This window comes from Pristiophorus japonicus, chromosome 1 (assembly GCF_044704955.1).
Source record: "Pristiophorus japonicus isolate sPriJap1 chromosome 1, sPriJap1.hap1, whole genome shotgun sequence".
Classification (NCBI taxonomy): domain Eukaryota; kingdom Metazoa; phylum Chordata; class Chondrichthyes; family Pristiophoridae; genus Pristiophorus; species Pristiophorus japonicus.
In genome coordinates this window covers 521,757,802-521,772,772 of record NC_091977.1, presented here as the reverse complement: position 1 = coordinate 521,772,772, position 14,971 = coordinate 521,757,802, and the positions used below count along the sequence as shown (strand labels likewise).

The 14,971-nt window shown below is 47.2% G+C and overlaps 1 protein-coding gene across 1 annotated transcript in view; it reads left to right on the top strand.

The window, feature by feature from the left end:
* LOC139277611 (centrosomal protein of 290 kDa-like) overlaps nucleotides 1–14,971 on the top strand; it is a 55,138-nt gene that overhangs the window by 14,135 nt on the left and 26,032 nt on the right. The gene's annotated exons all lie outside the window — the stretch shown is intronic.

Below are 14,971 nucleotides of genomic sequence, written 5' to 3'. Positions count from 1 at the left end.
CAACGCATCAGCCCGCATCCAGAGATGGGCGCTCACGTTGTCCGCTTATGACTACGCCATCCGCCACAGGCCAGGCACAGAAAACTGCGCCGATGTTCTCAGTAGACTGCCATTGCCCACCGCGGGGGTGGAAATGGCACAGCCCGCAGATTTAGCCATGGTTATGGAAACATTTGAGAGTGAGCAATCGCCCGTCACTGCCTGGCAGATCAAAACCTGGACGAGCCAGGACTCCTTATTATACCTAGCCAAAAGCTGCCTGCTTCACGGGAGCTGGTCCAGTGTCCCAGTGGAAATGCCGGAAGAGATAAAGTCGTTCCAGCGGCACAAAGATGAAATGTCTATACAGGCAGACCGCCTTCTGTTGGGCAATTGCGTAGTGGTTCCCAAGAAGGGCAGAGACATCTTCATCAATGACCTCCACAGTACCCACTCAGGCATTGTAATGATGAAAGCGATAGCCAGATCCCACATGTGGTGGCCCGGTATCGTTGCGGACTTAGATTCCTGCATTCACAGATATAATACATGCTCACAGTTAAACAATGTACCCAGGGAGGCGCCGCTAAGTTTATGGTCTTGACCCTCCAAACCGTGGTCAAGGGTACACATGCAGGCCCGTTCTTGGGTAAAATGTTCCTTGTGGTTGTAGATGCGTACTCCAAGTGGATTGAATATGAGATAATGTCGGCTAGCAAGTCCACTGCCACTACTGAAAGCCTGCGGGCCATGTTTGCCACACACGGCCTACCCAATGTCCTGGTGAGCAACAATGGGCCATGTTTTACCAGTGCTGAGTTCAAAGAATTCATGACCCGTAATGGGATCAAACATGTCACATCTGCCCCATTTAAACCAGCGACCAATGGTCAGGCAGAGAGAGCAGTGCAAACCATCAAGCAAGGCTTGAAGAGGGAAACTGAAGGCTCGCTGCAGACTCCCCTATCCTGAGTCCTGCTTAGCTACCACACAAGACCCCACTCACTCACTGGGATCCCACCTGCTGAACTGCTCATGAAAAGAGCACTTAAGACAAGGCTCTCGTTAGTTCACCCTGATCTACATGAACAGGTAGAGAGCAGGCGACTTCAACAAAGTGCATACCATGATAGCACAAATGTGTCACGTGAGATTGAAATCAATGATCCTGTATTTGTATTAAATTATGGACAAGGTCCCAAGTGGCCTCCCGGCACTGTCATGGCCAAAGAGGGGAGCAGGGTGTTTCGGGTCAAACTTTCAAATGGACTCATTCACCGGAAACACTTGGACCAAATCAAACTCAGATTCACGGACTACCCTGAGCAACCCACCTTGGACCCTACCTTTTTTGATCCCCCAACATACACACCAGTGGCAACCGGCACCACGGTTGACCACGAAGCAGAACCCATCATCCACAGCAGCCCAGCAGGACCCAACACACCAGGCAACCCAGCAAGGCCAGCTGCACAGCAGCTCAGCGAGGGCCCAACAAATGATTCAACAACACCAGCTTTCACACCGAGATGATCAACCAGGGCAAGAAGGGCCCCAGATCGACTCACATTGTAAATAGTTACACTCTTGACTTTTGGGGGAGGGGGGGGGGGGAGGGGAGTGTTATTATATATGTAAACTTGTATTTACTCTGTACAGCCACCAGAGGGCTCATCCCCTGGAGTCCCAAGGGATCCCATAATCCCTTGGGAGCACAGGTATTTAAGGAGGCCTCACAGGTTGAAGAGGCACTCTGGAGACCTGCAATAAAAGACTAGTCACACTTTACTTTGAGCTCACAGTGTTCAGTCTGACTCTTTCTCCATACAGTTGTACAGGGCCTTGGTGAGGCCACACCTGGAGTATTGTGTACAGTTTTGGTCTCCTAACTTGAGGAAGGACATTCTTGAGGGAGTGCAGCGAGACTGATTCCCGGGATGGCGGGACTGACCTATCAAGAAAGACTGGATCAACTGGGCTTGTATTCACTGGAGTTCAGAAGAATGAGAGGGGATCTCATAGAAACGTTTAAAATTCTGACGGGTTTAGACAGGTTAGATGCAGGAAGAATGTTCCCAATGTTGGGGAAGTCCAGAACCAGGGGTCACAGTCTAAGGATAAGGGGTAAGCCATTTAGGACCGAGATGAGGAGAAACTTCTTCACCCAGAGAGTGGTGAACCTGTGGAATTCTCTACCACAGAAAGTTGTTGAGGCCAATTCACTAAATATATTCAAAAAGGAGTTAGATGTAGTCCTTACTACTAGGGGGATCAAGGGGTATGGCGAGAAAGCAGGAATGGGGTACTGAAGTTGCATGTTCAGCCATGAACTCATTGAATGGCGGTGCAGGCTCGAAGGGCCGAATGGCCTAATCCTGCACCTATTTTCTATGTTTCTATGTTTCTATAACAGTTACGAGGATGTGGAATTTACTTCCAGGGTCAGAGATCAAGAAAGAAACTGTCAATCTTCAATGTATGGATTGGATTGGTAGATGAAGGAAAAGGGGTTGATTACAATTATACAGGGCATTGGTGAGGCTGCACCTGGAGTACTGTGTACAGTTCTGGAATCCTTATCTAAGGAAAGACATACTTGCCATAGAGGAAGTGCAACGAAAGTCACTCAACTAGTTCCTGGAATGAGGGGATTGCCCTATGAGGAGAGATTGGGTAAATCATAGAATCATAGAAATGTACAGCGCGGAAGGAGACCATTTCGGCCCAGCGTGTCCGCGCCGGCCGACCAAGAGCTATCCAGCCTAATACCACTTTCCAGCTCTTGAAGGTTATGGCACTTCAAGTGCACATCCAAGTATTTTTTAAATGTGGTGAGGGTTTCTGCCTCTACCATCCTCTGAGTAAAGACGTTTCCCCTCATATCTCCTCTATACCTTCCCCCCACAATTACTTTAAATCTATGCCCCCTCTGCCAAGGGAATCAGCACTTTCCTATCCACTCGATCCAGGCCCCTCATAATTTTATACACCTCAATCAGGTCTCCTTTCAGCCTCCTCTGTTCAAAAGAAAACAGACCCAGCATCTCCAATTTTTCCTCATAGCCAAAATCTCCAGGCCAGGCAACATTCTTGTAAATCTTGTAAACTAGGCTTACATTGCCGAGAATTTAGAAGAATGAGAGGTGATCTAATTGAAACATATAAAATTCCTAGGGGGCTTGACAGGATAGATGCAGGGAGGATGTTTCCCCTGGCTGAGGAGTCTAGAACCAGGGGGGTCACAGACTCAGAATAAGGGGTCATCCATTTAGGACTGAGATGAGGAGAAATTTCTTTATTCAGAGGGATGCAAATCTTTGGAATTCTCTACCTCGGAGAGCTGTGGATACTCAGCGGTTGAGTATATTCAAGGCAGAGGTCAATACATTTTTAGGAACTAAGGGAATTAAGGGATATGAGGATAGGTGAAATTGAGGTGGAAAATCAGCCATGCTCTTGTTGATTAGCAGAGCGCGCTCGAAGGGCTAAATGGCGTACTTCAGCTCCTATATTCTTATGAAGGGATATGGGAACAGGGTGGATCAATATGATTGGAACTATTTGCTCCTGTGGAAGTAAAGTGCCGACATGGACTGGTTGGGCTGAATGGCCTGTTTCCGTGTTAGAACTTCTATGTATTTCTAAGTGGGCATTGTTACCCTCACCTTGCAACAGCATAACCGCTTACTCACATGGGCAATGCCAAGTGAGATAGCTAGCCTTTGAAGGAAAGATCCGTGTGGCCTGGCTGGGTCTTGTTTTTGGGTTGTAACTTTTACACATTTCTATGTATTTCACCCATTTTATATATAAAGGCAGAAACTACATTGCCAGAAATGTTTGTCATGGTGTGAGCACATATGTTGCAAGTCTGGAAAAAAATATTAGACTATATTTTCATCTAGAATCATAGAATGGTTACAGCATGGAAGGAGGCCATTCGGCCTGTCGAGCCTGTGCCGGCTCTCTGCCTGAGCACCTCAGCCAGTCCAACTCCCCTGTCCTGTTCCCATAGCCCTGCAAATTATTTGTCTTCAGATACTTATCCAACTCCCCTTTGAAAGGTAAAATTGAGTCTGCCTCCACCACCCTTTCAGGCAGTGCATTCTAGATCTTAACCACTCGCTGTGTAAATAAGTTTTTTTGTACAACGCTTTTGGTTCTTTTGCCAATCACCTTAAATCTGTGTCCTCTGGTTCTCAATGTCATGTATGTATGCTTGGAGTTACTAGCCACCAGGTGGCGCCACTGTCCGAGGTCATTGAGCAGTACACATGTGTGTGCGGCCCAGGTATAAAAGGCAAGCCATCATGTAATGTATTCACTTTGGGCCCTAATAAAGCAGAGCCAGGTTTGTACCTGTGTTAGTTTACAGTATTCAGTCGATCGAGTTATTACATACATAACATTTGGTGACGAGGTAACTTAAGAACCTTCGTATGCAAAAATGAGCACAATTGGAAATCTGGAGAGATTCGTGGAGGGAGCGGACGGGGCAGATTTTGTAGCTCGCCTGGACCAGTACTTCGTGGCCTACAAAATGGAGGAACGCACTGACGCAGTTAGGCGCAGGGCGGTTTCCTCGCGGTTTGCGGTCCAAAAATCTATGGACTCATAAAGAATCTTTTCTCACCTGCAAGTCCAACAGACAAGGACTACGAGGAATTGTGTGCTCTGGTACGTGACCATCTCAAACCAGAAGAAGGCATCATCATCTCACGATATCGATTCTACAAGCGCGTTTGCTCTGAGAGCCAGGATGTGTCGGAATTCGTTGCCGACCTAAGACGTCTAGCTAGACCATGTAAGTTCGAAAATGCGTTGGGAGACATGCTGCGGGACTTCTTTATAATCGGCATCAACCACAAGGTGATCCTGCCTAAGCTACTGGCGGTGGAGACGCTGGATTTGAGCAAGGCCATCACGATTGCCCAGGCATGCATGACGACGGACAAAAACTTAAAGCAGGTATCATCGAAAAATCAGAACTCGGCAAGTACTGTAAACAAGATTGTATTGTCATTTGGCAGAGCTGCACATGGCAGGGCCTACTCGACTGCGTATGCAAAACCTGTGGCTGCCCAAAGTCCACCAACGGGAATGAATCCGATTTCACCGTGTTGGCGTTGTGGGCGCAATCATCGGCCTCATCAGTGTCGGTTTAAACAGTACACTTGTAAAGGCTGTTCAAGACTGGGAAATCTCCAGCGCAGGTGTCCGTAACTGAGCAAGCGTGTTGCGACACACCACGTGGAGGATGATGACCAGTATAGCGCGGATACCAGAGGAGGAAGTGTATGGACTGTATTCGTTCCTAACAAAGAGCCAACCAATAATGATTAATATGAAACTTAATGGTGTGCCGGTACCGATGGAATTGGACATGGGTGCGAGTCAATCAATAATGAGCCAAAGGACATTCGACAAGCTGTGGGATACTAAGTCTGTGAGGCCTAAGCCCTGAGTTCAGTCAATGCCAAGTTGCGTACGTACGCTAAAGAACTCATACCGTGATTGGCAGTGCAGTAGTCAAGGTGCGGTTCATGATTTACCGTTATGGATTGTTCCAAGCAATGGTCCAACAAGGTTCGGCAGGAATTGGCTAGAAAAAATCGAATGGAATTGGAACGATATCAAAGCATTGCGTCGGAGGATGATACTCCATATGCTCAAGTGCTGAGCAAGTTCCCCTCGCTGTTTGAACTAGGCATCGGCAATTTCACAGGAGCCAAGTTGCAGATCCACGTGGACTCAGATGCAAGACCCATCCATCATAAAGCTCGAGTGGTCCTGTACATAATGAGGGAGAAGATCAAAATCGAACTGGACAGACTCCAGTGTGAAGGGGACATATCACCGGTCGAATTTAACGAATGGGCCAGCCCCATTGTTCCTGTGTTGAAGAATGATGGCACTGTCAGGATTTGTGGCGACTACAAGGTTACGATCAACCGAATTTCGAAACGGATCAATACCCATTACCCAAGGCTGATAACCTGTTTGCAATGCTAGCCGGGGATAAGTCGTTCACTAAACTGGATCTGACGTCGGCCTACGTGACACAGGAGCTGGTCAAGACGTTGAAGAAACTTACGTGCCTCAACACTCAAAGGACTGTTTATCTACAACAGGTGTCCACTCGGAATTCACTCGGCTGCAGCCATATTTCAGAGGAACGTGTAGTCCGTCCCTAGAACTGTCATGTTCCAAGATGGCATCCTGGTCACAGGTCATGACACCGCCGAACATTGAAACAACCTGGAAGAGGTTCTACATCATCTGGATAAAGTGGGACTCAACCTGAAAAGTTCAAAGTGCATCTTCATGGTACCGGAAGTCGAATTCGTGGGGAGGAAAATTGCTGCTGACGGCATCAGGCCTACGGACTCGAAAACCAAGGTCTTCAAAAATGCATCCAAGCCTCAGAATGTGACGGAGTTGCATTCGTTCCTTGGTCTACTCAACTACTTTGGTAATTTCCTACCTAGATTGAGCACTTCATTAGAGCCACTGCACATGCTGCTAAGAAAAGGCGACAACTGGGTTTGGGGTGCGTCTCAAGATAGAGCTTTTGAGAAAGCTACTAATCTGCTTTGCTCTAACAAGCTGCTGGTACATTATGATCCATGTAAGCGTCTTGTATTGGCCTGTGATGCTTCGTCATAGGGAGTTGGTTGCGTGCTCCAACAAGCTAATGAGTCGGGTAAACTACAACCTGTTGCGTATGCTTCTAAAAGTTTGTCAAAGGCAGAAAGAGCCTACAGCATGGTAGAAAAAGAAGCATTAGCCTGTGTGTATGGGGTTAAAAAGATGCATCTGTACCTGTTGGTCTTCAGTCTGAACTGGAAACAGATCACAAGCCACTCATTTCATTGTTTTCAGAAAACAAAGATATCAATACCAATGCATCATCCCGCATTATCTGCCTTTGATTATGCCTTCTGCCATAGACCTGGCACCGAGAATTGTGCCGATGCACTGAGCCGTCTGCCGTTGCCCACACCGGAGGTGGAGACGCCACACCTGCAGACCTACTGTTGGTTATGGATGTTTTTGAAAGTGAAAGAACCCCTGTCACGGCTCAACAAGTTAAGACCTGGACCAGCCAGGACCCGATATTATCAGTTGTGAAACGTTGTGTCCTTAATGGTGATTGGTCTGTCATATCCAAGCAAATGGGTGATGAGACCAAACCTTATAACTGTCGCAAAGACGAACTATCCATTCAGTCAGATTGTTTACTGTGGGGTAATCGTGTTGTTGTGCCTAATAAAGCAGAGAGAAATTTGTACATGATCTACATAGCACTCATCCCGGTATTGTCATGATGAAAGCCATTGCCAGGTCTCATGTATTGTGGCCTGGAATTGACTCTGATCTGGAATCATGTGTGCATCAGTGTAACACTTGCATGCAGCTAAGTAAAGCACCAGCGGAATCGCCGCTGAGTCTGTGGTCGTGGCCATCTAAACCATGGTCCAGGATCCACATCGACTCTGCAGGTCCCTTCCTGGGAAAGATGTTTTTAGTTGTGGTGGATGCATATACCAAGTGGATAGAGTGTATAATCATGTCATCCAGTACATCCACAGCTACAATTGGTCTGCCCGACATCGTTGTAAACGACAACGGACCTTGCTTCACTAGTCTGGAGTTTCAAGAGTTCATAAAACTCAATGATATTAAACCTGTGAGGTCAGCACCATTCAAAGCCGCTTCTAATGGTCAAGCAGAGCGTGCTCTCCAAACCATCAAGCAGAGTTTGAAACGTGTAACTCAAGGTTCACTGCAGACTCGCTTGTCATGCATATTGCTTAGTTACAGGACAGGACCCCACACGCTTACTGGGGTCTCCCCTGCTGAACTATTGATGAAGAGAGCTCTCAAGACCAAGCTCTCTCTTGTCCACCATGACTTGAATAATCATGTTGAATACATCAAAGTCAGCAGTGGTATCATCGTGCTGCTGTGTCACGTGACATTTCTGTTAATGATTCTGTGTATGTACTAAATTATGGTCAAAGTCCCAAGTGGATCGCCGGTACTGTTACGGCCAAGGAGGGTAACAGAGTGTTTATTGTCAAGCTCAAGAATGGGCAAACATGCAGGAAGCATGTTGATCAGATAAAGCTGTGGCACACGGATGAACCGGAACAGTCTGAGGAAGACACAATCAGTGACCAACCAACCTACCCTCAGTCATCAGAGGACTCTGCTGTCATCAATGAATCTGGACTTTCAATCACTGACATGGTCAATGAATTTGGACTTTCAATCCCTGACATGGTCATTGCCACTCCCATCAGATCGGCTACCCAGCCCCCAGTCATAACAGACTCAGAACGCTCACCCAAGGCTGGAGTTGAACTGATCACCTCGGGAGTGGAAAGCCCCGGACTGTCTCAATTTGTAAAAAGTCTGTTACTAATATCTTAAAGGGGGATATTGTCATGCTTGGGGTTACTAGCCACCAGGTGGCGCCACTGTCGGAGGTCATTGGGCTGTACGCACGTGTGTGTGGCCCAGGTATAAAAGGCGAGCCATCATGTAATGTAATCACTTTGGGCCCTAATAAAGCCGAGCCAGGTTTGTACCTGTGTTAGTTTACAGTATTCAGTCTATCGAGTTATTACATACATAACACTCAACCCTTCTGCCAATGGGAACAGGTTCTCTCTATCTACTCTGTCCAGAGTCCAGACCCCTCGCGATTTTGAACACCTTCATCAAATTTCCTCTCAATCTTCTCCAGTCTACCTACACACAACTGAAGTCCCTAACTCCTGGAATCATTCTACCTAGATTTGCAATCCTTAAAAGCCTCCATCGTCTAACCTTAATTTACCAGTATCTCTAAAAGAACTGGTCATTGGAAGTTTTAAAAAATTCATTCATGAGATGTGGGCGTCGCCGGCAAAGCCAGCATTTATTGCCCGTCCCTAATTGCCCTCGAGAAGTTAGTGATGAGCCACCTTCTTAAATACAACTGAATGGCTCGCTGGGCCATTTCAGAGGGCCAGTAAGAGTCAACTACATTGCTGTGGGTCTGGAGTCACATATAGGCCGGACCAGGTAAGGACGGCAGATTTCCTTCCCTAAAGTGAACCAGATGGGTTTTTACAACAATCTGGTCATTTCATGATTACTAATGACTAATACTAGATTTTTATTCCAGATTTATTTAATCATTTGAATTTAAATTCCCCAGCTGCCATGGTGGGATTTGAACTCATGTCTCTGGATCATTAGTCCAGGCCTCTGGATTACTAGTGCAGTAACATAACCACTAAAGGAATTAGATATGTACCTGAACTAAAAGAATTTGCAGGGCCATGGGGAAAGGGCAGGGAGTGGGACTAGTTGAGATGCTCAGGCAGAGAACTGGCTCGAGGGGCCGAATGGCCTCCTTCTGTGCTGTAACCACTCTATGATTTTATTTACCAGCTTAAGGCCCACTTGTGCCCTTGGGCCAGTCTATCTGCACCATTAAGTAACTTTATGTGTCACGCATCCAACCTGTACAAACATCATAATGTTCTAAATTTGGCAGGAAAATACAGTAAGCGTCAGAACACTTTGCACATGACAAAGTCCTTAATCCAACAAGGGCATTAGCATTGAAAAGTAGGGAAGTTCTGACAAACCTGTATCAAACCTTGGTTAGACCACACTTGGAGTATTGTGTACCATTCTGGTCGCCATATTATAAAAAGGATATGGAGGTACTGGAGAAGGTGTAGAGAAGATTTACAAGAATGATACCAGAAATGTGAGGGTATACATAATCAGGAAAGGATGAACAGACTGGGTCTCTTTGCTCTTGAAAAAGAAGGCTGAGGGATGACCTAATAGAGGTCTTTAAAATTATGAAAGGTTTTGATAGAGAGGATACAGAGAGAATGTTTCCATTTGTGGGGAAGAGCATAACTAGAGGCCATCAATATAAGATCGCCACCAAGAAATCCAATAGGGAATTCAGAAGAAATGTCTTTACCCAGAGAGTGGTGAGAATGCGGAACTTGCTACCACAGGGACTGGTTGAAGCGAATAACATCGATGCACTTAAGGGGAGGCTAGGCAGATATATGAGGGAGAAGGGAATAGAGGGTTATGCTGACAGATTTAGATGAGGAAAGACAGGAGGAGGCTCGAGTGGAGCATAAACGCCAGCACGGACTGATTGGGCTGAATGACCTGTTTCTGTGTCGTATATCCCCTGTAAAGAAATAAATACTTGCATTTATATAGCGCCTTTCATGACTACCGGATGACTCAAAGCGCTTTACAGCCAATGAAGTACTTTTGAAGTGTAGTCACTGTTGTAATGTAGGAAACGTGGCAGCCAATTTGCGTACAGCAAGCTCCCACAAACAGTGATGTGATAATAACCAGATAATCTGTTTTAGTGATGTTGATTGAGGGATAAATATTGGCCAGGACACTGGAGATAACTCCCCGGCTCTTCATCGAAATAGTGGCCATGGGATCTTTTATGTCCACCTGAGAGGGCAGATAAGGCCTCTGTTTAACATCTCATCCGAAAGATGGCACCTCCGACAGTGCAGCACCCCCTCAGCACTGCACTGGAGTAATGCAGATGTAATGTAGTCCTATGTAATATAATCCTATGTAATCCTATGAAGTCCTGCCCATTGTGAGAGCTGTTTAACTTTACTTTCTGCTGCGCTCGACAGGGTCCCTGTAGCTGAGAGTTAACTGCCCTCTCCAGTGCAAGTTTTCTTCCCCTATAGAAATGGAGATGTTTTGTCTGGATTGCGGGTCCAGATGAGGCCACTTTAAATGCCAGTAAGGTGAATATGCTTCTATGACTAAATTATCTTTTCATGATGTTGCCACTAAAATGTCCTGCCGAACTGATTATGGCTCTGTTGTTCACCTTAAGATTGTTCAGTCTACGAGGCCTGACTTGAAAACTATATTATTTAACAGATCAATTATACTTTATTACAGATTAGGGACAATAATTAGAAGCTAGTTCTAACACACAAAAAATGCTGGAAATACTCAGCAGGTTTGGCAGCTTCAGTGGAGAGAGGAACAGAGTTAGTGTTTCAGGTCGATGACCCCTTCGTCAGAACTGGAAGATGTTCGAGATGTAACAGGTTTTAAGCAAGTATAGGGGCAGGGAAAGGGGGGAGGGAGGGTCTGTGATAGGGCGGAAGGCAGGAGAGATTGAATGATGAGCAATGATGGTGCAAGGCGAAAGGAGAGGCTAATGGGACAAGTTAAGAAACAAAAGGTGGGTTGAGAGGAGCTGTCAATGGGGATAATCACCAATAGTTGCAATCCGAAAAAATGGGGGTGGAGGTTATGATCTGAAATTGTTGAACACGACGCAAGCTCGAGGAACAGCACCTCATCTTTCAATTAGGCACTTTACAGTGTTCTGGCTTTAACATCGAGTTCAACAATGTCATTGTTTCCTGCCCCCACCAGTCAGCCACTGACTCCATCCCACTCCCTGACAACTGTCTGAGGCTGAACCACACTGTTCGGAACCTTGGTGTCATATTTGACCCCGAGATGAACTTCCATCCACATATCCGCACCATCACTAAGACCGTCCATTTCTACCTCCGTAACATCGCCCGTCTCCACCCCTGCCTCAGCTCATCCGCTGCTGAAATCCTCATCCATGCCTTCGTTACGTCTGGACTTGACTACTCCAACGTCCTCCTGGCCAGCCTCCCATCTTCCACCCTCTGTAATCTTGAAGTCATCCAAAACTCTGCTGCACAAGTCCTAACTCGCCCCAAGTCCCGCTCACCCATCACCCCTGACCTACATTGGCTCCCGGTAAAGCAACGCCTTGATTTCCAAATTCTCACCCTTGTTTTCAAGTCCCTGTAAGCTCCTCCAGCCCCACAACTCTCCGAGGTATTGCACTTCTCTAATTCTGGCCTCTTGAGAATCCCCGATTTTTAGCCTCCATCACCCTTTCAGGCAGTGCATTCCAGATCCTAACCACTCGCTGCGCAAATAACCTTTTTCTTGCGTTGCCTTGCGTTTTTTTTGCCAATCACCTTAAAGCTGTGTCCTCTGGTTCTCGACCCTTCCGCCAATGGGAACAGTTTCTCTCTATATACTCTGTCCAGACCCCTCATGATTTTGAACACCTCTATCATTGGCACTCTGCCTTCAACTGCCAAAGCCCTAAGCTCTGGAATTCTCTCCCTAAATCTCTCCGCCTCTCTACCAACGTTCCCTGCAGGGATCCCGTGCAGCCAGCCTTTCAATGTAAACATGCATGCACAGTATTTTGAATGGTCCATACAGCCCCAAACAAAATTACAGCGAACATTGCTCTCGGCCTCTCGCTCCTCCACTAAGATGCTCCTTGAAAACCTACCTCTGTGTTTGGTCATCTGCACGCACTGATATCTCCTCTTGTGGCTTGATGTCAACTTTTGTTTGATAACGCTCCTGTGAAGCACCTTGGGATGCTATACTACCATAAAGGCGCTATAGAAATACAAGTTGTTGTTGTTATGCAAAAACCCTGCGTGTTATCCATATTTTCTCCATCACATTTCAGACATTGCACTTTCAGTGTCATGCTTCTCTATATGCAAATGTTGTGTCACGAGGAGAAGGAAATAGAGGGATATGGGGGTAGGGCGTGAAGAGATAATTAGAGTGGGAGGAGGTCTGTGTGGAGGTTAAACAGACCAGTTGGGCTGAGTAGCCTGGTTCTGTGCTGTGCTGTGCTATGTCAACATCATCATCATCATAGGCAGTCCCTCGGAATCGAGGAAGACTTGCTTCCACTCTTAGCATGAGTTCTTCGGTGGCTGAACAGTCCAATACGAGAGCCACAGTCTCTGTCACAGATGGGACAGACAGTGGTTAAAGGAAAGGGTGGGTGGGGAGTCTGGTTTGCCGCACGCTCCTTCCGCTGCCTGCACTTGGTTTCTGCATGCTCTCGGCGACGAGACTCGAGGCGCTCAGCGCCCTCCCGGATGCTCTTCCTCCACTGAGGGCGGTCTTTGGCCAGGGACTCCCAGGTGTCAGTGGGGATGTTGCACTTTATCAGGGAGGCTTTGAGGGTGTCCTTGTAACGTTTCATCTGCCTACCTTTGGCTCATTTGCCGTGAAGGAGTTCCGAGTAGAGCGCTTGCTTTGGGAGTCTCGTGTCTGGCATGTGAACGATGTGGCCTGCCCAGCGGAGCTGATCAAGTGTGGTCAGTGCTTCAATGCTGGGGACGTTGGCCTGGTCGAGGACGCTAATGTTGGTGTGTCTGTCCTCCCAGGGGATTTGCAGGATCTTGCGGAGACATCGTTGGTGGTATTTCTCCAGCGACTTGAGGTGTCTACTGTACATGGTCCATGTCTCTGAGCCATATAGGAGGGCGGGTATTACTACAGCCCTGTAGACCATGAGCTTGGTGGCAGATTTGAGGCCTGGGCTTCAAACACTCTTTTCCTCAGGCGGCCGAAGGCTGCACTGGTGCACTGGAGGCGGTGTTTAATCTCGTCGTCAATGTCTGCTCTTGTTGATAAGAGGCTTCCGAGGTTTGGGAAATAGTCCACATTTTCCAGGGCCATGCCGTGGATCTTGATGACTGGGGTCAGTGCTGTGCAGTGGGGACAGGTTGGTGGAGGGCTTTTGTCTTACAGATGTTTAGCGTAAGGCCTATGCTTTCTTACGCCTCTGTGAACACATTGACTATGACTTGGAGTTCGGCCTCTGTATGTGCGCAGACACAGGCGTCGTCCGCGTACTGTAGCTCGACGACAGAGATTGGGGTGGACTTGGACCTGGCCTGGAGATGGAGACGGCGAAGGTTGAACAGCTTCCCACTGGTTCTGTAGTTTAGTTCCACTCCAGCAGGGAGCTTGTTGACGACTTCCGTCGTCTCCGGGAGTTTCTATGTATGTCATTTCTTTTTAGCACTTTAATGCTTAAATTATATCCCTTGAGATTACCAGAGAGCTGAGGAGGCTGGGTCATTGAATATACTTAAGGCTGAGATAGATAGATTTTTGAACGACAACGGGTTATGGGGAGCGGGCAGGAAGGTGGAGTTGAGGCCAAGATCAGACCAGCCATGATCTTATCAAATGGCGGAGCAGGCTCAAGGGGCCGTATGGCCTACTCCTGCTCATTTTTCTTATTTTCTTATGTTTTTACAGGGGATCATTTTAATATATAATTTGCTGAATAGGAACTCCCTTAACAGGATTTGGTTGGAACTCAGGTTTTACACACCTGCCTAATAGTCAATGGAGTGTAAAATCAGGCGGGGTGTAAAACCAGCACCAAATCTCATCGGTTTTGGTTCAAATTGGCCCCTCATGCAAGTCTTCATCATAGACAGTCCCTTGAAACGAGGATGACTTGCTTCCACACCAATAAAAAGGATCAGTTCACAGGTGTTGCAAATGAAGAACCCGAACTACATCCTCAAGGGTGGAAGATGCCTGTGTGTTAATTTTTTTAACGTGTAGTGGCCGTTGCACACCAGCCACCAAACGGGCTTGACAGAGCTAGGTCTAGGTCCAGTGGCAAGGATTACCCAAGACGGCTGGAGACCAGCTCTGCTGTACGGACCTAGTGCGCACACATATCGCAGTGTGGGCTGGTCCGTGCTGCCCCTGGTCCCCTGGCCTCGAACTCACGCCTCCCCTGGACCCCGATCACGTCCCTCCACAATCTCTCACCGCTCCTTCGCCCCGACATCGCCGCTCCTGCTGTACCTGCCCACCCTCCAATCACCGACCTGGACCTTGCCATGCCTGGTCCAGGTTGGTGAGGTACAGGTAAAACCTGCTTGGCTACCTTGCACAAAGAGTACTGCTTCCTGAACGTTAAAGTTTTGACATGACCTTAAAATAGAAGACACTCACTTAATAAACTTACATACATGTATTGGCACAGTTCTTCAGCTGGATGTATAAATAATAATGACAAATGATTTTCAACAGCTCAATTTCAAACTAAAGTTTTGCCAAGTGACGTGAACTCCATAAG